Source organism: Pocillopora damicornis, chromosome 13 (genome assembly GCF_964200805.1).
Source record: "Pocillopora damicornis chromosome 13, jaPocDami1.2, whole genome shotgun sequence".
NCBI lineage: Eukaryota > Metazoa > Cnidaria > Anthozoa > Scleractinia > Pocilloporidae > Pocillopora > Pocillopora damicornis.
In genome coordinates this window covers 12905467-12930115 of record NC_142682.1, presented here as the reverse complement: position 1 = coordinate 12930115, position 24649 = coordinate 12905467, and the positions used below count along the sequence as shown (strand labels likewise).

The 24649-nt window shown below is 38.1% G+C and overlaps 3 pseudogenes; 1 reads left to right on the top strand and 2 right to left on the bottom strand.

The window, feature by feature from the left end:
- Nucleotides 1–1142: 1142 nt before the first annotated feature.
- Nucleotides 1143–4508, bottom strand: LOC149035561 (uncharacterized; annotated as a pseudogene).
- Nucleotides 4509–4780: 272 nt separating this feature from the next.
- On the top strand, nt 4781–5644 carry LOC149035560 (uncharacterized; annotated as a pseudogene).
- Nucleotides 5645–7125: 1481 nt separating this feature from the next.
- LOC149035559 (E3 ubiquitin-protein ligase TRIM71-like) lies at nt 7126–10189 on the bottom strand (annotated as a pseudogene).
- Nucleotides 10190–24649: the final 14460 nt, after the last annotated feature.

Sequence of the window (24649 nt, the reverse complement as noted above, 5' to 3'; positions counted from 1 at the left end):
CTGCTAACTCGCCGAACTCCGGATCAAAAAGTCTGAATGAATACATTTCTGGACACATCTATCTTCTTGGCTATGAATGCCTGGTTTAAAGCTTATGCGAAAACTTTGTATGATAATATGACCTCACAGATTAATGCGTAGCTATTTTCTGGTTCGGGTAACAGCAGAAGTTGAATCGTGGAAAAACAAGGCTGAAAAAGAACAGTCCCACCCCCAAATTTGGTAGGAGTGGTTAATAAGTAGCCTGTAAAGATCCTAAAAATTGAAAAAACGGGGACTGATTCGACCCTTGTTCGGGTTATTGTGCTGAATTATTGTGCAAGAGGCTTTTGTATTAAGGTGCCACTCCTTAACACAGAATATGTATTAGAGAACTGTTGTTTAAACTTGACGAATGCTGAATAAGGGAGAAGAGAGCTACATATATTCATCCCATAAGTGGAGGAGTGTCAATACACCTCGTTACGTAATGCTAAGCTCTGATAGCAAAGTGAGTCAGCCTTGGAAAACTATTCTTGGGGGTGGGAATAGTATGGCAAAATGGGATCAGCCCTCTAAACGACAAATACCCACACAATATATGTATTCCTATCAGAGTCAGTTTGATTGATTATTGTAAACTTTGAAGTAAATTAATCTCAACGGTATAACTAATGTAAATATCACAAGGAGGTCTAATGGAGGGGGGAGGGAAAGATTCAAAACGCGCGCGCCGAAACGCAAATACAAGGGCCTCCTCGCGCGCTTCCTAGGAATACTTTTCATTTTCCTTTGAAAATTTATCCTTATGATTATTTGTGACAAAACTCTTCAGGGAGAAGTTAATTAGATTAAGTTGCCATGAGAGCAGCTAAAAAATAGGCCCTGAATTCTTGAGTAAAACAATTTCAATCATCCAAACACAATCCAGGTACTATAACTGTTTAGTCACAGGAAGAACACGAGCCTGCTGTATACAAGTAAAGGCAACCTACTATATGTGGACCTCTTCCAATGAGACCTCTCGACCGAAAAGTAGTCTTCTTCTGTTGTTGTTGTTGTTGTTGTTTCTTTTTGAAACGCCGATGTGGAATAACTTTTCACTCCCCCCCCCTCCCCTTCTCCCCTTCCAAGATAACACCCTTTAAGTCGTTTAACTATAATTTCACACCAAATAAAAGAACACTTTATTTTTTACTCTGAAAGATAATCGAATACAACCAATAAATGGAGACAAACGCCAAAAAAAAAGGCATCAACTAAAACAAAACAAAACTAAAACAAAGCTGTCTTTAAAACATTTACAAGTCCAACTTCAATTCTTTCTTTTTCTTTTTTTTGAGCCCGTCAGGAATATTTCATCGGCTGTGAAAAAAAAGGTTCCTAACTTATTACAAAAAAAAAGAAACAATTATCACACTGAAAGAATCGCATCAGAATAACTGCTGAGTAATGTTCAGATTCTACTGCAAAACATGGATTACACTATTTTTATCATCGCAAACCAACAACTTATTATCTTCAAAAGCAGCGACGGACCAGGGAGATATATTTCCTTCATTAAACGAATTAATATATTTTCCATCTAAAGAAAATACATGAAGACTACTTTTATCACAGCTACACACGATCAGGTTGTTAAACGCGTCGACGGCGAAGTTTTTGCTAAGTGATCCAACAACAGACTCCTTGCCAATATCATACAGATAAAGTCCTTCGTTGTTGAACACTGTAACATAGTTATGTGAGTCAATTGAGACAAAAAACTTGTTACCATGATAAACAGCAGAAGTCGGCCTACCAAAACTGTGTGGTTCTTTGAAGGATTGAACCAATCCAGTTCCGTCAGGGGAGAGGACCTTGACTGAGTCGTAACCCCAGTCACACACGATCATGTGACCATCATCTCTGACAGATACGGACGAAGGATCAATCAAATGCCGACGGATGACTTGATGAAGTCGCCATGTGTGAACAAGAACATCTTTCTCGGTTGAAAACATTGTCCATGAATGACAATGACTTCATCAGATGTTGTAAATCCCACCTAATGAGGTAACTTGATACTCTCACCATGAAGCTGCTTGTCTCCTATTGTTCTCATATATATCCACTCACGATCAAACAACTGAACTCTGTTATTGGCAAAATCTTGTATGGCAATCTTTCCTGTTCTTTTATTCACTGCAATGCTTCCTGGTCTTTCAAACTTTCCCGGTCCTGGTTTCATTCCAAATGAATGAATAGCTTTGTACTGATGACCAGTCGCCTGGACTCTCCAAGGACTACCAGTCAGTGGTTGGCCATTCACCTCAACAGAAATGTCACGTGAGCCAACACTCTTTGGCTTGTAACGCACTACGCAGCTCCCATTCTTACAGTCATCAATTTTGGTTTCCTCCTCTTCTCCCTTTTAAAAGCGGACTATTACGGTCAGTTGGTCTTGTTCATAGTAACATTGACTTCCCTTTGAGTCTTGCGTAGTGACTGTAAAGTTAGTTTCAGTGCCTGCTTCTGCTTCGATTAAACCTCTTCCTTCTGCCGATGATTGTAAAGCATCGGTGTAAATCTCGAATATTTGAGCCGGAACCAAGCCTCTAAGAGTATACATAGCTTTCACATTTACACAATAGACTACACGTTGAGGTTTACATACCTCAGTATCCTGTGTGGTTAAAAGTTCCTCACATCGACCAAGCACAGCATATTCTGCTTGCAGAATTTCAGGACCGATGCTTTGTTGTACGATGCCTTCGCCACATTCGACAGAACTCTTCAGCTGAGTAGCGAGTAACTGAACATTTCCTATTCTTGCTGCGCAATTTTTTTGTTGCGTAACTTTCATTTCTGCCAGCTTAGTTTTTACAGCCGTTTCATGTTCCTTCGCAATTCGAATAATTTATTGCTGACAGTTTTCGTAACATTCTCTTCAGCGGCGCAGATTTCCTCTTCGCTTTTTTGCATTAGTTCAGTTTGCTCCAATATTCAAAGATATACACTAAACCAAAGGTCCAGTATTCAGGAATTAATCACAAACACGAATGAGATTAAGAGATAATCAAAACTGTCAACGATTTGGGTGGGAGGGAAACTAAAACTTTCTTATAAGCCAGAAATAAACTATATGCCTAGGCGGTAATATACTAAAGTAATTTCGCAATTAAAACACGTAAGCGTGGTGAATAGCCATTGGCTCTTATGACTTGTATGCTTAACAAATTGCTCAATCTTAAGGAAAGGGCTAATATATACCCAGCCCAAATATATACCAGACCTCTCAGTTATCGATGTCTAAATTCATATTAATAGAGATCAATATTCACTTCAACGCTTTGACCAGATTGACTAATTGACCTTTCGCACGAGTATTTATTATGAAAGTTAAACTATGGTCAATGTGTCTTGTGGTGGACTGTCTTAATACTTACAAAATTACAAAAGGGAAAGGAGTAAGCCTCTATGAGGTACCAAAAATTAAAATTTAAAGAAAACTTGGCTGGCAAAAATAAAACGCGATGACAGTTTGCTGAAACCGAAGAACTGCTACGTCTGCTCGGATCACTTTATCGAGGAAGACTTCAAGCAGGATATTCAGGTATGTGTTTTTTTAACTTTCCTTAAAACTGAAAGCTATGTTTACCTTTCACATATTCAAAACGTATTTTTTTTCCCAAGAATTTTTCCCGAGCATTTTCCCAAAGCAGTGTTTATAATTATCTTAAAAAGGCAGCGAATATTTGTTAAGTTGAGAATCACTGTGAAAAAGGTCTTCTCGTCACTCGGTATAAATAAGAGTACAATGAGGAAAACCATTAGTATGTGAAACGTTTGTTTTCTTTGTTTTTTTTTTTCTTTCTTTCTTGTCAAAAATACAGTCCGAGCTCCTTGGGTTTGATAGTAGCAAGAAAAAGACATTTAAGAGATGATGTAGTTCCATCTTTTTTTTCTTTTATGCGCCTCCACAAAAAAAATTCCGACAAACAAGCGTTGGTAGGGCGAATCGCCGGAGCCGACAGGAGGTGGGGTGTGAAATATAAATGATGCAACTAACTACTGTTTTGTCATACCAGCCTGTAAATATAATTAACACCGTACATTCTGCATTTCATCGTAGGTCTTGAACACCCTTCTCGAAAACACTCCTTTAAAAAGGTTGTTATCTTAAGAGCAAGGAACGACTTCGTGTTCAGCTGTTAAAGAAAACGCTGGAGATTCACTATCTACCTCCTGTGCTGCTTCCCCCTCTTCTCCTAAGCTTCAAACACAACCGTCGGCGAATTAGGTTTCTTCCTTAGGCTGCACGGAATCTCAGTTTATCTGGACCAACGCTACTTCTGCAAAGGCAGTACAACGCGAATCTGAAAAAAAGTGTACCACTTGTGGAACACAGTGACTTGTTAGTGAAACAGGAGACGCGCTGCGTCTTCAAGATCACAACTATACTTGTGTTCCACCATGGAATCCGCTACTCTCCTAGCCTGAGTCCCTTTGCAGGCAGCCATTTACTTCGACCCAGATCAAACCTTCATTTAGTCAACTACCTCGGCTTCTGGAACTCTCGATTAACCTGGAAGATGATACTGACGTAACAATAGGTAACAATGTGAACGACAATTTCTTTCAAGTCAGCTTTGATGATGATGATGTCGACAACAGTTCCATTCAAGTCAGCTGTGATGAAGAGGCTAGTGAAGACAGTTCGTTTAACGTCAGCTTTGAAGAAGTGGACCAGGATACCATTTAAAGCGATTTGGAGAATGATTCGCCCGTTAGTAACAGTCACGATACCTTTTATGAAAAAATGTGTTCATCCCCTAAGTATTTGAGGAAGAACTGCTTAAGTTATTTGGCCACTGTCTTGAATGCGGTAAAAACTACCATTCGAAGGAAGGGGTTTTCCAGCCACCTATTAACAGGGCGGCAGCGGGGAACGTATGGCTCTCAGGTACTATATTTTATACAAGAAATACTGACGTTTCCGCGCGTTTCAGAAATAAATCGTGCCTTTCTGAGCAAATCCGATTATCACAACTAGCAGGAGAGACACCTTTTCCTTATTATAAATGATCTTTGGCAGCACGAAAAGGCTGCAGTCCTCGCTGATCTCTTGGACAGGGTGTCAGTCACCCTCCTCGGGAATGGACGCTGTGACTCCCCTGGTTATAGTGCCAAGTACAGAACTTACACCATGATGGACAAAGAGAGCGAAAAAAATGTCGATTTCCGAGTTTGCCAAGCAAAACAAAGAACAAGTTCATAGGCAATGGAGAAACGTGGCTTTAAACTTTGTCTTAACTGTGCGCTAAATTGTGGCATTCTTGTAGCAGTTGTCGGTACTGAAAGGCACACCGATATCAAGGCACTCATGAAAAGCGAGTAAAAAGACTTCGGGGTTGAGCATCAGGTAGACGTGTGGCACTTGACTAAGAACATCAAGTTTACGCTAGCCACGAAAAGCAAAAATAAAGAATGCCCAGACCTCTCACCTTGGATAAAATCCGTGACAAACTATATTTAGTGGTGAGCGGTGACGTGTAACTGAAGTCCCCAGCTTCTCAAAGAGAAGTGGGTCAGCATCCTCCACCACACGGCTAACAAACACGATTGGGATTCGTCTGTGCTATACAATTGTTGCGCAAATGAGTCCATTTGTGACCAATTTTAGATATATTTGTTTTGGTAATGAAAAGGGAATTAATTATTCGTAAAATTTATAGAAGGTCCCTGATAAATCGCCCAACAAGGGCACAGTGAGCGACAACCTGTTTATCAAGTTTTCAGGTTTGAAAATTTCTGAACATTCGCAATTTCCCTTCTTTGCTTACTTCATACCGCAAAAATACGTCGGGAGAAAATGAGGGTTTGATTCTTACTTAAGTTGAGAGTTTTATATCGTTCGGAGGAGATAATACAGCTCTTTGCAAAAGGGCATGGAAAACCCTGGTAAGGTCCAACAGATTTTTTGATTTTTGATTTTTTGATTTGTTTTAATTGTTATTATTAGTATTATAATTATCATTATCATCATTATCACCATTATCACCATTATCACCATTATCACCATTATCACCATTATCACCATTATCACCATTATCACCATTATCACCATTATCACCATTATCACCATTATCACCATTATCACCATTATCACCATTATCACCATTATCACCATTATCACCATTATCACCATTATCACCATTATCACCATTATCACCATTATCACCATTATCACCATTATCACCATTATCACCATTATCACCATTATCACCATTATCACCATTATCACCATTATCACCATTATCACCATTATCACCATTATCACCATTATCACCATTATCACCATTATCACCATTATCACCATTATCACCATTATCACCATTATCACCATTATCACCATTATCACCATTATCACCATTATCACCATTATCACCATTATCACCATTATCACCATTATCACCATTATCACCATTATCACCATTATCACCATTATCACCATTATCACCATTATCACCATTATCATCATTATCATCATTATCATCATTATCATCATTATCATCATTATCATCATTATCATCATTATCATCATTATCATCATTATCATCATTATCATCATTATCATCATTATTATCATTATTATCATTATTATTATTATTGTCATTATCATTATTATTATCATTATTCTTATAATTATTGTAAGCTGAGGATCAATTCGTCACTTTGCTTACTCTAAGGTAACCTTACTCGCAGGTTACCCAGGAATGCTTTCCATTCTTCATTGAAAATTCTCCGTATGATTATTTGTGACAAAATTCTCAGGGAAAAGTTGATTACGTTAAGTGGTCGTGAGAGCAGCCAAAAAACAGGCTTTGAATTCTTGAATAAAACAATTTCCGTCACTTACAAACTAATGTGCAGGTACTCTCACTTCGTCGTCACAGGAACACCAGTGACAAATGGAGCTTTACACAGTCTTAGGGTTAGTAATTTGATGGCTTGCTGCATACTGGTTAGATAAACCTTCTATATGTGGGTCCCTTGAATGAGATCTATCGAAAGACCTTCATCCTCCCTCCCTCCCTCCAAGACAGCACTCTTTCACAAATAATTTTCACACCAAGTCAACCAACACTGTATTTATTACTCTGAAAGATAACGGCATGCAACCAATAAATAGAGAGAAACGCAAAGAAGACGAAAAAAATTAATTGACTAAAACAAAGCTAGAGAAAGACGTTTTCCGTCTTGTCACGAGCGTGGGACAACGAAAAAACTCAGCAATGTCGATAGAGTCATGTTGGTAAACAGTGGTAGGGCATCGGAGTGCGGAATCCTAAAAAAAATAAGTTCTAAGGTTCGATTCCTCGTGGGGACTCAGAATTTTTTCTTTGTCCCACACTCGTGACAAGACGAAAAACACCTTTCTGCGTTTCTTTACCGAGCTCAAAACTTACCAATTCTCTTATTCTATTTAAAGCACTGCTGTCTTCAAAATATTCATAAAGTCCAATTTCAATTTTCGTTTTTTTCCTTTTTGATCCAGCGAGGAATATTTCGTCGGATGTGAAAAGCAAGGGTCCTAAATTACTATAGAAACAGCGATCACATTGAAAGAATCGCATCAGAACAACTGCTGAGTAATGTTCACATTCTACTGCAAAACATGGATTGCATTGTTTATCTGATCGCAAACCAACAACTTATTATCTACAAAAGCAGCGACAAACCAGGGATTTTTAATTCCTTCATTAAAGGAATGAACAAATTTCCCATCTAAAGAAAACACATGAAGACAGCTGTTCTTTTCGTCACTCACGATCAGGTTGTCAAACGCGTCAATGGTGAAGCTGTAACCTTTAAATGGTCCAACAACAGATTCCTCATTGCCAATCTCATACAGATAAAGTCCTTTGTTATTGAAAACTCTAACATAGTTATGTGAGGTGTGTAAGACAAAAAACTTGTTCTCATGATAAACAGCAGAAGCCGGGTAACCTAAAGCGTCTGGTACGTTAAAGTACTGTACTAGTCTTGTACCGTCAGGGGAGAGGACCTTGACTGACTTGTCGCCCGGGTCACACACGATCATGTGACCATCATCTCTAACAGATACGAAGCAAGGACTAATCAAATGTCGACTGATGAATTTAATGAAGTTACCTTGTTCAGTAAACAAGGAAATCTTATTCGGTTTGTAAGTTTTTTGCATGAATGACAATGACTTCATCAGATGTTGTAAATCCCATTGAAAGTGGAAACTTGATTCTCTTAGCATGAAGCCCCTTGTCTCCAATTGTTGTCAGATATTTGCACTCACGATCAAACAGCTGAACCCTGTCATTAAGAAAATCTACTACAGCAATCTTTCCTGTTCTTTTATTTAATGCAATGCTACCTGGTCCTTCAAACTGTCCCGGTCCTGTCCCAGGTGATCCAAATGAATAAATAGTTTTGTACTGATGACCAGCCACCTGAGCTCTCCAAGGACTACCAGTCAGCGGTTGGCCATTTACCTCAAGAGAACTGTCACGTAAACCAACACTCTTTGGCTTGTAACGCACTACGTAGCTTCCATTCTTACAGTCATCAATTTTCGTTTCCTCCTCCTCTCTTTTTTGAGAGCGGACTATTACGGTCAGTTGGTCATGTTCATTATAACACTGATTTCCCTTTGAATCTCGCGTAGTGACTGTAAAGTTAGTTTCAATGCCTGCTTCTGCCTCGATTAAACCTCTTCCTTCTGCCGATGATTGTAAAGCATCGGTGTAAATCTCTATAACATGGCCCGGAACCAAGCCTCTGGCAGTATTCATAGCTTCCACATTTATACAATAGACTACATGTTGAGGTTTACATACCTCAATATCCTGTGTGGCTAAAAGTTCTGCGCATCGACCAAGCACAACGTGTCCTGCTTGCAGAATTTCAGGACTGATGCTGCGTTGTACGATACCTTCGCCACATTCGATAGAGCTCTTAAGCTGAGCAGCAAGTAACCGAATATTTCCTATTTCTGCTGCGTAATTCCTTTGTTGCGTGACTTTCATTTCTGCCAGCTTAATTTTTACAGCCGTTTCATGTTCCTTGGCAACTCGAATAATTTCTTGCACAGTTTTCGAAACCTTCTCTTCAGCGGCGCAGATTTCTTCATCTATTTTTTTCATCAGTTCAGTTTGCGCCAATATCTTTGACTACACGATAACAAGTTTTTCCTTAACTCTGGTAAAGACTTGCGTCATTTGCATCTTTTGTTCTTCGGCAGCCTCCTGTAAGTCTACTAAAGTATGTCGATTATGACACACTATACTTCACTTGTGACAAATACAAACGCTACAGTCTTGACAATAATAATCAAGCGGTTCATTCTCGTGATATTTCTTTGCACACATGGCGGGTCTGTGCATCAAGTCCTCCACAACATTGCGATGAGCTCTCGTGACCTTTAGGCGCTGATGAGCGTCAAAACAATCCTTGCAAAGAAAGTTGTGGCAAACAAAGCAGTAGCAAGTTGCCGTGTGGTTTTCTTCACAATTGCTGCATCTCTGAGCCTCTACGTTTCCATCTTTCAGGGCGAGGAGATCCACCAATCGGCTGAGATGAAAAGATATGGGAAGGCTGCCAAACGAGTCTCCTTCGGGGATCTGAATGCAAGCCTGACAAACTGGACATTTGATAGTCGTTTCTAACTTTCTTCTTGCATATCCTGCGTGTTTGTCGATACATCGCAGACAGAATGAGTGTAAACATGGCAGTGTCTTGGGATCCTTGACTGTTTCTAGACACAGTGGACACTCGGCTTCCTTCTTGAGATTAGTAAACAGCTGCTTAACATCCATATCTAGCTGAATAAGTTGAGATCTGGATGCGGTTGACACATCACATCGCTAATCATGCATCAAACCCTATTAAGATATACAAGTGTAGCCTTTGAAGCGTTTCAATATGTTATTTATTCTGTTTCTAGGGGCAGGGAAATAACTTTTTTTTTCAATTTTTTTTTTCCTATTTGAATAACAGTTACACGTGGGTAATGGAACCTACGGAATCGTTTTTTAATTTTTTTTTAAACAGATTTCTCGGAATAATTTTTGCTAGTAACTAATGGCACCTAGATGAGGAACAGTGTTCGGCCTCTCTTAAAAGGCCCCATTTATAAAACCCCCTGGGAGAAACCCGATCTAGCTGTTCACAGCTCCTATACCAGACTACTCACAAGGCTGCAGACGACAAAATTCGACTGCACTCGTACAGGAAAATTTTGCCCACATGACCGACGATTCCAAGCTAATAGTGTTGTGTAATTTTAATTATGAAGATAAAGTAAACAACTAAATCCAATTTCCACGCAAAGAAATTCAGTGAACTTAGCAAATGTTTTCGGGTGGCTTTACCTCACCTCAATAATCTCGCATAAGTGTGCGTTAGCTCGATTATTAGGATGGCGTTTCAATTTGGTGCTTCGCACCGCTAAATTGAGAGATTTTACTCCTTTTTTCTCATCTCCTTCCTGCTCTCAAATTTCTGGGTGCTGTAAGGAGAATTTTCGTTATGATCAGTTCTGAAGATAAAAAGGATTAGGATTTCCTTAGCCAGTTGAACTTAACGAGAAAGGTGACCCGTTGACTTGTTCGTAATGTTGCGTACGGAGCCTCCCTACTTTTGTTGGTTTTGCCATCTTTGAGTAAACGTGTCACCAATAACTGCTAAAAGGTCTTGAAAATTTTACATCAGTAAACTTCTAAAGAAACTTTAGTGCTACATCGATGAGAGAGTATAACAGGGTAATTATAAAGAAGTATTATCAACTGAGTTGGTAACTTAAATTGGCCATCGTAAAAAGTTTTTAAGTTAAAGAGCTAAAGTATTCTTCCATTATTATGTTACAAAAATTATTATTCGGCTCATTAAAACGTAGTCAATTTTGTGGAAGTAGATTGGAAATTGAAGAATGAAGCTTCAACGTCCATCTCTCCCAATGGTAGTGTCGACTATCAATAATCACCTCACACTGTAACAAAATCATTATTAATCAGTAAGTTCTCGAGTGTGAATTTGTTTCATTGTTAATGTCGTTCAGATGATATAGAAATAGGACTAAATTCATAATATGACATAGTTTATCTTATCAATGAATCGATTTTCCTAAACACCTTCGTCTGATTTGGTTTAAGCGCAAGTTGCTCCTTTAGTTTAAAATTTGTAGGCTCAGCGGACCCTCTTCGTGCTGGGTAAAGTTCAACTCCAGGATGATCCGGGGGAAGAATTGTTCTAGGACTCATAATTTCACATCTGAACTAATGTTTCTTGATGCTCCATCAACTGAACGACGTTTGAAGTCGCTCAGTGGAGTTCTTACAAGACATATCTCGCATTTCAACCTCTCCTTTTGCTTGACGTTTGACTTCTAAGGATTCTCCAGTTATATTACAACACCGTTAAGTTCCACAAGAAACGAGTCCCTGACATAAATAAAAGACAAACTGAAATACAGACGAATAAACACTAACAGCCAACTCCCTAAATAGGCCATTTTCCCCTGTGTTTTAAGGGAGACTCGTAAATTGCCCAAACGGCTGACTCGCTAACTAAAGTGAACTCCGGATCAATTAAGTCTGAATGAATACATTTCTGGACATATATTTCTTGGCTACGAATGCCTAGTTCATAGCTTTTGCGAAAATTTTTATGATAATATGACCTCAGAGATTTATGCATAGCCATTTTCTGGTTCGGATAACGGCAGACGTTGAATCGAGGAAAAACAAGGCTTAAAAAGAACAGAGTTCCACCTCCAAATTTGATCCCAAACTTGGTGGAGATGGAAAGTAGTCTGTAAAGACTATAAAAGTTGAAAAAACTGGGACTGTTTCGACCCTTGTTCACGTGACTGTGTTGTGTTATCATGGAAGAGGCTTTTTTATTGAAGTGCCACCCCTCAACACAGAATATGTATCAGGAAACTGTCGTTGAAACTTGACGAATGCTGAATAAGGGAGAAGGGTAGTGATATATTCATGGTCAACCCATAAGTGGAAGAAGTGACACGTCGTTACGTAATGCTAAGCTCTGATAGCTAAGTGAGTTGGTCTCGAAAAACTATTCATGGGGGATGGGAATAGTACGGCAAAATAGAAAGGGTAGGTTTCGATAGCTGCTATAAAAAGATTACACGACCATTCCATCTAGATTTGCTGGTCGTTTTCGATCTTTAATCTGTAAGGAAAGAGAACCAAAGAGATGATAACAATTCAGATTCTCTTTCTATAATTTTTGGAGTTTTACACCATAGGTGGTAGAAAAACTTTGATCTCTTTAAAAAAGGAATGCCTCTCTATATGAAATATTATTCTGTACAGAAATCTATCGACATTTGTGATCCTATTATTGTGTCATTGTCTATATGAAAGAATTTGTTCCTGTTAGGTTAACAAGTTGACTGACATTTGACTAATAATTAATTTGTGATTAACAGGTTGAGGCGTAGTTTTGACCACGCGTTCGGTTTACAAGCACGTTTTTCTCCCTTTCAATTGTTTAGCTGCTTCATATTACAAAAATGCATCGGGAAAAAGTGAAGTTTTAATTGTAACTAGACAGTAGAGATTTCTTATCGCTTGAAGGACATGATGGTTTTAACAGGGCAAGGAAAACCTTGTTAAGTTTAACAGTATGGGATGGTTATCAGATTTGATAACCACGTGCCCAATTCGAAATGTTTGCTTTTTATTCGTTATTGCTCGCTGTATGTACCAATAACGTTATTGGAAATTAATGAATAGATACTGATCTTCGCGTGTACTCAAGTTGGTAGTCATCAAGGAGGGATAGAGGCGAAATTTTGAGCACAAAGGCAACAGGACAGTTCAAATGATACGTTTGATTGACGTATGTTTTTCAACTTCGCCTTAAAGTTTAGGTTAGAAAATGAATTTTTCCGGGATCGAAAAAATTATGGAGTAGATCTTCAATCTGTTTTTTTTCGATACAAATGTTAATTATCGTAATGTAAACTGCAGGAAAAAAGTGCACTGAAAAATGTCATATATGATATTATGCGTAATAATATATTGTTATATATTTGTTTCTGTTTTGGATTGTCTAGATTTTTTAAACTGTTTTGTTTTAATAAATCCTAAATGCCTCTTTACAGGTAATTCACAGGAAGCCCCACATAGCACTTTTCCCTCAGTGGAATAGTTCAAAACCATGTTGAAAATCATAATTGTGAACTCCGGATAAAGACATGAATATAGAAGCGATCTTCGCAGTAATGAACACTACTTAAGCAATGGTGAAAACAAGAACTGGAAAAAATTTAGGCCCGTACAGGATTTGAGCTCAATTGTAGCCACCGGCTGCACTTGTTTTCATCTAATTTGAGACAACGTACGTCGTAATTGACCAATCGTCAGATTTTGTCGAGACGATCAACACCTGTAACGAGAATCCGTTCGTTAATAACGAAATGATTACAAGTCTGCGATACCGGAGCAGCACTCTACCAACTGAGCTAACGAGCCAACTGAAAGCTGATCATTATGTTGATCCAAATAAACCCGTGAAGTGATGGAAACATTACTGTAAATATATGAAGATCATATATTTGAACGGCGGATAAAGAAATGAATATAGAAGCGATCTTCGAAGTAATGAACACTACTTAAGCAATAGTGAAAACAAGGCCTGAAAACAATTCGGGCCTGTACGGATTTGAACTCAAGTGTAGCCATCGGCTATACTTATTTTCATCTAATTTTAGACAACGTACCTCGTAATTGACCAATCGTCAGATTTTGTCGAGACGATCAACACCTGTGGCGAAAATCCATTTGTCAGTAACATGATTACGAGTCTGCGATACCGGTGCTGCGCTCTACCAACTGAGTTAACAAGCCAACTGGAAGCTGATCATTATATTGGTTTCAAATAAACCCGTGAAGTGATGGACAAATTACTGTTAACACATGAAAATCATATATTTGAACTGTCGGATAGGGAAATGAATGAATGAAGAAGCGATCTTCGCAGTTATGCACACTACTTAAGCAATAGTGAGAAAAAGGTCTGAAACAATTCAGGCCTTTACGGGATTTGAACTCGAGTGTAGCTATCGGCTACACTTGTTTTCATCTAATTTGATGTATATGTGTATTTGATTAATCGTCAGATGTTTGTCGAGACGATCAACACCTGTGACGAGAATCTGTTCGCCGGTAACTTGATTACGAGTCAAATCTATATCAAAAATATAGTTTCGGATGTGCACTACATAAACATCTAAACAAAAACAGTGAAATTACCGTCAATGTCAATTCCGCAGAGCAGAACTTTTGAACATGTACGAGTATCAATCTTCGCCAAAATGTGGTAACCGTAATCACACTCAGTTCTACAGTTCTACATGTGTGAAGACTCTCATCATCTCTTGAAGACTCCATACATTTGGAAGTGTAGAACATGGGAAAAGAGAGGGAGAGGGAGGCGTGAATTTACGTGCCAATGCGACTTAGGATTTAGCCTAAGAGCAGAGCCTCCTGATTAGCACTACAAGACGCGCGTTAACCTGATAGCAGGAAGATTCGAGACGAGTCATGGTGTCATGGTGAGGTTTTCCGGGGGTCTGGCCTCGTACTTTGCCTCGAGTCAAACGCGCGCGCAGAAACGCTAATAATTAGAGCCTCCTCGCAAGCTACCCAGGAATGCTTTCCATTCTCCGTTGAAAATTCTCCCTTTGAATATTTGTGACAAAAATTCTTGGGGAAAAGATGATAGAATTAAGTTGTCGTGACAGCCACTGAATAGGCCCTGAATTCTTAAGTAAACCAATTTCAATCACTCACACACTTTGCAGGTCCTCTAACTGTTTAGTCATAGGAATACCAGTGACAACTGGCACTTTACACAGTCTTTGTGTTAGTACTCGAAGAGCTTGCTGCACACTACTAAAAGCAACCTACTATATGTGGATGTTTTCAAATGAGACCTCTCGACCGAAAAGCATCTATTTTTTTTTCAATGCCGATTTGGAAAAAGATCTTCATCGCCCCTCCTTTCAAATAGCACTCTTTCACAAAAATTTTTTGCATTAAATCAAACAACGCTTTATTCATTGCTCTGTAAAATGATCGCATGCTATCAACAAATGGAGAGGAAAGCAAAGACGACGAAATAAACGAATTAAGTAAAAAAAAACAAAGCTAAAACAAAACTTTCTTTAAATTATTTACAAAGTCCAGTTTCTATTCTTTTTTTTTCCTTTATGAACCAGCTCATCACCTCTAACGAAAACAACGAAACAACCATCATGTTAAAAAAACTGCATCACAATATTTGCTGAGTAATGTTCACATTCTATTGCAAAACGTTGATTACATGCTTTTCACCATCACAAACCAACAACTTACTATCTTCAAAAGCAGCGACAGATCAGGGAGATTTAATTCTTTCATTAAACGAATTAAGATATTTTCCATCTTAAGAAAACACAGTCATGAAGACTGCTGTTCTTTAAGTCACACACGATCAGGTTATCAAAACCGTCAATAGTGAGTTTGTGTCTGAATATTCCAACGAAAGATTCCTCCTCGCCAATATGATACATATAACGTCCTTCGTTGTTGAACACTTTAACATAGCTATGTGGGTAATATAAGACAAAAACCTGTCCCCATGATAAACAGCAGAAGCCGGGATACCAAAACCGTACGGTCCTTTGAAGGACTGTACCAATCCTGTTCCGTCATAGGAAAGGACCTTGACCGACTTGTCGCCTGAGTCACACACGATCATGTGACCATCATCTCTGACGGATACGGACCAAGGATCAATCAAATGTTGATTGATGACTTTAATGAAGTCGCCATGTTCAGTAAACAAGAACATCATAAGCGGTTTTAAACCTTCTCCATGAATGACAATGACTTCATCAGATGTTGTAAATTCCACCGAACAAGGAAACTTGATTCTCTCAGCATTAAGCCCTTTGTCTCCCATTGTTCTGAGATATTTGCGCAGATGATCAAACAACTGAACTCTGTGATTCAAATTATTTCCTATGGCAATCTTTCCTGTTTTTTTATTCACTGCAATGCTATATGGTTCTTTAAATTGTTCCAGTTCTGTCCCATGTAATCCAAATGAATGAATAGCTTTGTACTGATGATGAGTCGCCTGAACGAACACTGGTCGAACTGGAAGGACCTGTTTTTAACTGCTGTAAAAGAACATATCCCTATCAAAAAAGTTGGCGACAAGAATTCTCCGCCTTGGATTGACGGTGAAGTTCGACATCTGATCCGTAAAAAATATGCAGCCTTAAAGAAATTTCGCTTGAACAAATTGCCAGAACGGAAGCTAAAGCTCCGCAAACTAAGTCAAAACATCAATTACCTAGTACGGTCAAAACACCGGCAATACTTAGCCAAAATCGAAGTGTCTTTCAAAGACAAACCGAAAGAGTTCTGGAGGTACCACAAAATGTTCATGGGCGGACGCTCATGCACTAACTTAGCAATCTGTTACGATAGTGAGGTGGCTACAAAACCGGCGCAGAAAGCTGAACTCTTAAATAAATATTTCTGTTCTGTTTTTCTATCGGCTACTCCGGATGTAAACATAGATCAGAACAGAAATGGAAATGGAAATTTCTCAAATACAGATGTCAGTTTATGATGTGGCAAAGCACCTGGTTGGGCTTGACACCTCAATAGCTTGTGGACCCGACGGTTGGTTGATCGTGTTTTAATTATTATTTGTACCATGGGAGGTGCCTCGCATGGGTCCTCGCGTCCCGTTCGCACCTTTCCTTTTGACCTTATCACTTTAAATCACTATGCACATTTATTTCATTTTTTTTTCTTGACTGTTAATTTTCTGTATGTAACATGTGTTATGGTCAATAAAGCTGTTAAAAAAAAAAAAAAAAAACTCTCCAAGGACTACCAGTCAGCGGTTGGCCACCCACCTCAACAGAGATGTCACGTAAGCCAACACTTTTTGGCTTGTTACGCATTTCGTGACTTCCATTCTTACAGTCTTCAATTTTCGCTTCCTTCTCTTCTCCTTTTTGAGAGCAGATTATAACGGTCAATTGGTCTTGTTCATCATACCACTGACTTCCCTTTAAATCTCGAGTCGTGACAGTAAAGTTAGTTTCGGTGCCTGCTTCTGCCTCGATTAAACCTCTTCCTTCTGCCGATGACTGTGAAGGATCCGTGTTAGTCTCGAATACTTGACCCGGAACCAAGCCTCTAACAGTATTCATAGCTTCCAAATTTACACATTAGACGACATGTTGAGATTTACGTACTTCAATATCCTGTGTGGTTAAAAGTTCCTCGCATCGACCAAGCACAGCATGTCCTGCTGCAGAATTTCAGGACCGATGTCTCGTTGTACGATACCTTCGCCATATTCGACAGAACTGTAACTGAACATTTCCTATTCTTGCAGCGCAACTCCTTTGTTCCAGATTAGTTTTTACAGCCGTTTCATGTTCCTTCGCAACTCGAATAATTTATTGCACAGTTTTCGTAACCTTCTCTTCAGCGGCGCAGATTTCTTCTTCCCTTTTTTTCATTAGTTCAGTTTGCTCCGACATCTATATATATGTTTGACTGTTTCTTGACACAGCGGACACTCAGCTTCTTTCCTGAGTTTTGTAAAGAGACGTTGAACATCCATGTCTAGCTGAATAAACTGAGAGTTGGGTGCGGTTGACACGTCACATTGCTAATTATGCATATCTCTCTAGGGGAGAGATCAGTCACCTAATGAGCCTTCACCCTCTCAACCCTATTGAGATATATAGGTGTAACCTTGCGAGTGTTTCAATGTCTTATTTATTCAGTCTCTAGGGGCAGAGTGGTAACTTTTTTTTTCGCTTCTTTTTCTTCCTTATTCCTTTTTGTAAAACAGTCAGACGGGAGAAGTGGTAGCTATGGAATTCTTTTTTTTTTTCTTTTTCTTTTTTGACACACGCTTGTAGGGAAAAGTTTTTGCCTGTACACTCACGGCGCCTAAATGAGGAACAGTCATCGGCAACCTCTTAAAAGGTACTTCATAATCTAGCTCCTATGCCGGCCTACTTAACGGCTGCAGATGAAAAAAACTTGACCACACTCGTACCAGGATAATTTCGCAGGCATGACCGACGTTTCCATGCTAATAGTCTTTGGTAATTTTAATCATTTATATACAGTGACCGACTGAATCCAATTTCCACGCGAAGAAATTCAGCGAACTTTACAAACGTATTTGAGTGGCATTACCTAACCTCGGTAACCTGGTGCGTTATCTCAATAATTAGGATTGCGTTGCAATTGGGTGCTTTGTTCCGCTAATTTAGGAAATATTACATCTGTTTCTAATCACCTTTTTGGCTTGAAAATTTCTGGATGCTGTATAAAGAATTTTCGTTTACACCATTACCGAGAGAGAAAAGGGTCAGGATTTCCTTTGCCTGTTGAACTTTTTTAGAAGAGTGACCCATTGCTTTGTTTGTAATGTTGCTTACTGTTGCTGGTTTTCTCTTTTTTCAGAAAGTCTGTCGCTAATAGCTACTAAAAGCTCTAGCCAGTTTTACATTACTGAATTCACTGTTGTCTTTTTTGCAGCTCCGTTGCATTTTACCCATATTTCAGTAGGGAGTTGTGGAAGATGTGTTGCTATTCAAATAGTTTCCTCCTGTCAGATTCTTTTATTCATTTATTTCTCCATAATATTTGATAATTTAATGTGTTTGATAAATTTTGCGGAATTTTTGTGGATATGACTTTCAGTAAGCTGACAATGTTGTAATCTTTAGCTTTCGGCTAATGGACGTTTTGGCGGGAAATAAAAAAAGACTCGTTCATTTACTTCTTAACGCTTCTTTTATGAGTCAACCGCAGGATTAGATCAGACGGGTTTTCACAGGGCTTTTTCGCATTTTAGCGTCCCTCTACTTGAAGTTGAGATAAGTATGGATACTCCAGTTTCTCTCCCTGCTTTAAGATCCACAAGCAACTAATTACCGACAGAAACGACTCTCTGAAATACAATCGAACAAAAACTAACAGCCAACACCCTAAAACAGCCCGCCACTTATTTCCTTGAAATTTTCTTGATTGAGGTAGACACAGGAGCTAAATGGCTTACTCGCTCAACTCCGGAACAAAAAAGAAATACTCTGTTTCAAACCTTGCTCGGGTTATTTTGTTGTGATCTTGGGCAAGAAGCATTATATAAAAGTGCCACTCCCCAACCCACCATTTATTTCCTCGACATTTTCTCCCTGCTTTAAGATCCACAAGCAACTAATTACCGACAGAAACGACTCTCTGAAATACAATCGAACAAAAACTAACAGCCAACACCCTAAAACAGCCCGCCACTTATTTCCTTGAAATTTTCTTGATTGAGGGAGACACAGCAGCTAGATGGCTTACTCGCTCACTCCGGAACAAAAAAGAAATACTCTGTTTCAAACCTTGCTCAAGTTATTTTTCTGTGATCTTGGGCAAGAAGCCTTGTAGAAAAGTGCCACTCCCCAACCAACTGTATGCATCAGGTAACTGTCGTGCAAACTGAACGAATGCTGAATAAGAGAGAAAGGAGATACAAATTTCATCCCCTAAAGTGGAGGAGTGACGATACACCTCGTTACGTTATGCTTGGCTCTGATAGCTAAGTGAGTTAGTCTCAGAAAAATTTTCTAGGAGGTGGGAATAGCATGGTGGAATGGGAAGGGTTGGTTTCGATGGCTATTATACAAACACTTTATACCCACTCGATTGACGTTTGTTGGTCTTTTAGTCTGTTCAGAAAGAGAACTTAACGTGTAAAGTCTTATTTACAGAGATTAAATGAACTTGGCAAAACTCTCTCCTGCTTATATTGGTTTGACAACAGGAAGAAATACGATCCAAGACTAACACGCCAGCATAGGTCTGCAGAAAAGATTACAAAATATTACAACAAGAAACTTTGTGCTTGAATTGTCTGAAAATGTCTCCAGTATTCGATGCAATCCCCTTGCTTAAAATTTGAGTTCGCCTTGATGACAGTGAGTAATAAGGGAGTGTGTGAAACTAACTTGAAGACTTAAGCATTAAATTACTGATTATGATTCAACTTAGTTTCTACAATTTTTGAGGTTTACACCGGCGACACACAAAACTTTGATCCATTAATAATGGGAATACGTCAGCATGAGAAAAATGACAATGGCTCCATACACCATACAGACTGAGGTGAACAGTTCCTTCCTTCTTCTTTTTACTTGCTTCTACTGGTGTCATTTTAATGCTTGAGAGTTTTCTATCATTATAATATTTCAATATTTCAGGTGGTAGGTAGAAATACTATGTATTATACCTTGAATTGTTAACTGTTTCCACATTTTCTGTTTTATTGTCCTATTCCGTCTTTCAACGACACTGGATTTTTCTTTATTTTTTGTTGAGTATATTGTTATATAATGTTTGTCTAATAACTCTTTGACATGTTTATTATGGAACTCCTTACCCTTGTCAACCTATAGACATTGTAGTTGTCTACCTTCTTTAAAGGTAATCCTAAATGCTTCAGTTACAGTTTCATCTTTCGTATCCTTTAAAGGTTTTATCCATCCGTATTAACTGCACACATCAATAACCTTGAGTAGATAGTTACATTTATATGCAATTCCCAAAAAAGTTACATTTTATTTCTGTGTAGAAAGCTATCGACATTTGTGATCTTGTGAGTATGCAGAATGCTTGCCACAGCCAACCCCTATATGCTCAGGCGATAGATCAAGTTTGTCAAGATAGATAACTCTTAACGATCGTTAATTTTCTTGACTGCCTCATATTGGTCACGTTGATTACCAAAACCTGTATGCAGAGTGCTTGTCACAACAAACCCCCTATATGCTCAGATGATAGATCATCCAAACATGATGTAGGATTCTAGAATTCGGATTCTTGTGAAGATACTCCGACACTTACGGTCGCGCCCAATTTTAGATATCTTTGTTTTGGTAATGAGTTGGGAATTATTTAGCTCATAAAAGTTTCAAAAGGTCCCCAATAAATCGCTCAACAAAGACACAGTGCTCGACAAATAAGATAAAAAGCAAATGCGGGAGAGTCAGGCCTATGTCAATGCCTACCTTAGAAAGTTGTCCTTTGTCACAGCGAGCTTCAGCCGCGTTAGAAATGTCACTAACACATTTGCCACCTGCAAAGATAAAGGACAAACAACGGTAGGAACACAGAAACAGTCACCTCAAGAAGTAGGTGTAAATAAGATGTAACTTCGGGGTAAGGGATACTTATGATGTCATTGTCAGCTTTTGCTATCAAAATTAGTCTCGTTACCGTGAAACCTGCTTTTCAAGTTTTTCAGGTCTAAAAATTTCAGAACATTCGCAATTTTCCTACTTTGCTGACTTCATACCGCAATAATACGTTGGGGGAAAGTGAGGGTTGGATCGTTATTAGTGGCGGGGGTTTCGTATTACTCTGTGGAGATCATGCAGCCGTTTGCAAAAGGGCATGGAAAACCTTGTTAAGGTCAAATAGTTTTTTGTTCTTCTTTGCATCATTATTATTATTATTATTATCATTATTTTTACCATTATTTATTATTATTCTTGCTATCATTATCATAGTTTTAATGATTATTATTAGGCTTGTTATTTTTTCTTATTTATTTATCTTTCTTAGCTGAGGATCAAATAGTCACATTGCTTGCTTCAAACTCACCATCCCAAGACTGATAAATCTTGAACAAATCAATCTTCCAAGTGAATCTGTTATCAGCCCTCTGAACGAAAAATACCCATGCAATAAATATACTCCTAGGGGAGGTATCAGTTACCTAATGAGCTCCACCCCTCTCCATCCTATTTAGATATACAAGTGTAGCCTTTGAAGTATTTAAATGTGTCATTATTACCCGGGATTTCCAAAGGAAACGCCTGAGTTGACATTCCGACTTGTTTTTTTTTTTTTTTACGTTCAGTTGCAAATAGCAGTCAAGTCCTTAACACGTATGATTCCTTGACTTTGACGGATGCGCGAAATGGTTTGATGGCGGAAGAAAATAAGATTTTGATGTGCAAAATCGGCACAGATACTGTGTATAATACACTTAAAACGCATACGAAATATGCACACAGCGTTCGCTGTAGACCCACACTAAAAGAAGTCGAGCGTTTTCGGAACAGGTTTGTCCTCGAACCTTATGAGAGATTTCTTTACGAGCGAACATTCATGAATGAACCTTTCATCTAAAAACGTGCTATAGCTAGCTAATATTAATCGAGAGAAGCATAGACGCAAATCTCATCGTGTATATAGACGTGATCGTGAACCAAGCAGAATACCAATAAGATGTTTGAAAAGTTTATGGAACAAGAGCTGAAAGGTTAGAGAAGTTATCTATGCGCGTCTTCTTTCATGTATGTTCATGTCATCTGCATAGTAAATGCAAAAAAACTATTCAGTAAAACGTCGTTTAAGTTTAACTGTCGTGAAAGAATTCGTCAGAGCATAAGAAAGATAAAATATAGTGCCAGTCGATATTTAACATTGTTTTCTTGTAACAAACTGATGTGTTCTTGCAAAAGTGAGGCTCAGGTAGTAAAATATTGCAACTATAACTTAAATTGAGACGTAGAAAAAAATCCTGGTCGTCCAATTAATGCCGACCCTAACATAACAATTGCAGCTCTATATAGTCAAGATAGCGAGTTAATTTGTGGAAAGAATGCAAGACAATAATGTGTTGCAATGAGTTTGTACTCTTTGATTTACAATAACACATAGAGGATCAGCTGACTGCAAATGATCTTACACAAATAATGAATATTGGAAATCTGTTTTCATGTTTGTCACGATTGGCCAGACGGGCGTTTTTAATGCAGTCAGAATTACCAACAGCATTAAATGTGCTTGATACTGATTATCAACTGGAATACAGTTAAAGCTACTCTGGTAACGGTTCACTAAGAAACTGCAGTAGAGAGAGATCAGTACTGTACATCTTTATGAAGAGCCTTTGAGTCGCACATATCTGAAAACTACACCAATCTCATATTAACAGTAAGGTGTATTGCTGTTGCAACCTATTGTAATAGTAAAATGGGGTTAAAAATATTTGATTCTCATGCTAGAGATTTGTATGGTAGAGGGGAGCCTTAAAGTACGTGTGTTCTTCTCAAAGTACTTTCCCTTGATAGTTTAGTTCATTATTTTCAGAGTATACATAACGATGATATATTTGAAGTGAGAGGAGTACAAATCAGTTGAGAATATTCCAAATAGGATGGTTTCTCAACACAGTGTGAGTGAAGCCTCAAACTTCAATCTAAGTAGCTGTAGCTCTTCACTGTAATTACTGGAATTCCAACTCATCCTTACCCACCATTGGCGACAGCGGCAAAAAATGTGTCGTAAATCAAGTTTAGAACACAGCTAATCTTTCCAAGAACTGTAGATGTTTGTGGAACTGAGGTACATCCAGATAATTTGTTTGAGACTGAAGGACTATTAACTGATTCACTTCAAAGCAAATCAATTCTTGAGAATCATATAATAAATGATAGTGAATGCACAGGGTTTTTCATATCGTTTTCCTCATATTGCATCAGTTGTACCTTTAAACCACAAAAATATCAGAATATATGTATTCTCTTGTGCTTTATAATGAAAGAGACATATCCCCTATTCAATACACTAAAAACATGAATGGAACAGCCTCACTTGTTGATGCCATTAAAGAAATACAAGGGAAATAAAATATTCCAGGGCGTTACAAAATACAATTTGCTACATGTTTGTGTAAAGTAGTTGTCAAAAACGAAAGAATAAAATTGATGAATAATCATAAACAAAAACAATACTTTAAAGCAATGCAGCAACCATAGAAGAAAACAATTTCTGGGGGAAAAAAAACAAGCAAGGGATATGAAAAATAAACGGGAAATACAGGAAAAAAAACTGTTCCGAAATACAAAACAAATGATATTGTTAAGAAACAAGACCTGTTAAAGAAAACGGCACAACAATACAAAACTATGGATTCTGACAAAATTATTGTATTTGTAAGAATAAAACTGTAGATTCGTGTATTGAAGAGTTTAACAGAAAAATAAAGGAAGGCCCATATCATAGTTGTTGTATGTGTAACAGAACACTTTATAAGAAATCTCTTAAAACTCAATACAACTAATCATCCTTCTCAGGACATTTTTAATACACTATTGTCATTTGATGGAAAATAGTGTATCTGTAAGACTTGTCACTCTAAAGTCAATCAAGACAGTCTTTCATGTCAAGCAACAGTAAACAGCTTATATGTAGATGACATCCCAACAAACTAGAACAATAATAACCCAAAAAATTGTATTTGAAAAACAGTTGAAATGCCAAAAAGTTAAGAGAAGAAAATTAAAGGTGCTATTTGTAATGTACTAGTAAATTGTAATCAAACATGTAACATCTAGCGTTTTCCTACAGCAAGGTCTGGTGCAATTGTCATCAAGTTAAAAAGAAAAGTTCATTTCAGAGGAGTACATGTTTATTTTGAAGCTGTTAGACCAGAGTTCATAATGTCAGCACTCAACTGGTTAAAAGCCAATAATCCTTTATACAAAGATATACAAACTGATTGTTCAAACATTGGTGTAGAACTGACAAATATGACA